A 2,217-nucleotide genomic window follows, 5' to 3' on the forward strand; every position below is an offset into this window, starting at 1 on the left:
TGAATCGATGGCGCATAAGTCGAGGAGAACTGTCTCCCCTTGTTCCGTGGCAAACGGAACTTTCATCGTGGTACGACGGTAGGAAATTTGGTTCGTATAGATACTCGGAAGTATCTAACACACATTTTTTTTGTAGCGAACAATATCATCCCTGCGATCCCCAGGGACCTGTTTGCTAAGCGCGATCTTCTCCGTAACTGTCCGTTCTTTTGGGATTCCTTCACCCTAGACAGGATCCGGAATGCAGTGGCGCTCTACCGATCGCGAGGCATCTCCCGACCTTTACGTGTATCGGTCATGGACGAGCCACACCCCGACGCTTTTCCCGATCAGAGGGAGAGAGTTAGGCCCCGGAAGGACAAGGGAATCGCTCTCGAAGACTGAAACTTTGTCTCAGAAGATCTTCCGCTACACGGATGGAACCCGGGTTTCACCCCGGGTGATGGGAGTGGAACCAGCGAGGCTCCTCTTCCGTACGACTTCTTTGCCAACCTTCCTCCTGGTTTTACTACTCCAGCGTCACTAGATGAAGCGTCGAGGAGGGAAGTGGTCATGGAAGGTTCTCGGTTGATCAACGAGGTTTAGTCTCTGAAAAATTATTTTGTTTTGGTGAGTCTTCGTTTGTCGCTTCCATGTTTGACCCTTGATTCGTGTAGGGAATGCGGGTCTTTAATTTAACGCTTGACGGAAGTTTCAGAGAGGCGCGTCTTTCGCACTTCAAGGCCGAAGAAATCAAGAGGAAATTCTTCCGTTTTCAGAACGAGGTTACGGAAAGAGAGCGCATATAAGCTGAGTCACATTCCCGAGCTCTCATTCGTGCGGAGAGGAAAGGGAGGAGGATGATTGATGCTGAGTTAGCGAGGAGAGCTACATTGTTTGATGCCGAGTTCAGGAGTTTCAAGGACGCTCAAGACTACGTGGGTGACTTCCGCGAATGCCGCGGTTCAACTGGTACCCTTTGGAAGTTGAAGAACGCTGATTTTTCTTTTCTCTCCGAGGTTGCTGAGATGTCTGGCCTCATAGATAGGTGCGCCCAGGCCGAGTCGATGGTTCCTCCAATCGGGGGAGGATCCGAGAGTTTTGGGACCCCATCGAGGTTTCGGAGGACACGACGGAAGCGGGAGCCGATGCTGCGGACGAGGGAGGAGAAGTGGATCAGCCCGCGGACTCATTTGGAGCCTCGATTTCTGGGTTTCTTGACCTTGATCTCTGAAGGTCGCCAGGATTGTTTTCCCTTTGCCTTTATCTCAAGATTTCGTGTAGTGTTTTAGGCCGAGTGTGGCCGTTTGTTATTTGGGTGTGCTATGGCCTTGCGAAGTCATCTGACTATGTATGCGGGACTGGCCGTTGGTGGCTTCGAATCCCAGCCGCTCTGCGGCCTTTTTATATATAACGAATGTTCTTTTAGCATTCTATGGGTTTTAGTTTATACTTCTGCCAAGTGTCGAGGGAAAGACACGAGTAGTCACTTCGTATCTTAACTCTTAATTTGTCGTTCCGTTTGTTTGCTCTTTCGAGGGTATTCAAAAATGTTTAGGAGTTTTACGAAGTTTCGAGCGTTTTAGATGTGGACGATGAGACATGTTTTAAGATCTCGTATCAGTTTCGATATTATGCCTTGAGATGTTAATGGACCAGTAGGACTGGGTTTAGGGCAATACCTAGGTTTATTTTCGGCTCTAAGGCTATGTTCGTTTTGCCCGTTGGCGATTTCTACCTGATTCTTTCCGATTAAAGTCTGCGACTGGGCGCCGGCTTATATGACTTGTGTGGGAAGAATCGAGCACTCTCCAGAGAAACCTGATTCTTTCCGATTAAAGTCTGCGTCTGGGCGCCGGCTTATATGAGTTGTGTGGGAAGAATCGAGCACTCTCTCCAGAGAACATCTGGTGTGCTGACCAAAATTTCGGATTTTCTTGTATAGCGCTCTATGGTATCCTTGTCGGATGTAAGAGAACCTTTAGTTTTTCTGAAAGGTTTGATTACGAGTTCTTTTTTAGAGAACGTTTAGGACTTGCCCGTCGGGGCCAATCGAGGGAAATTTTGTATTTTAGAGTCTGGGCATTTTGAATTTTAGAGTCACGGATGGACTGTGTGTTTGGATAATATCCTTCTAGAAATATTTGCGACGTCTCGCGTTCTCGAAATATATGTCGTTTGCTGTGAGATGGCTACGGTCTTCGTTTTTATAGAAGATGCGTTTTTACGGGCTTGCCT

Source organism: Brassica oleracea, chromosome C2, assembly GCF_000695525.1.
Source record: "Brassica oleracea var. oleracea cultivar TO1000 chromosome C2, BOL, whole genome shotgun sequence".
Classification (NCBI taxonomy): Eukaryota; Viridiplantae; Streptophyta; class Magnoliopsida; order Brassicales; family Brassicaceae; genus Brassica; species Brassica oleracea.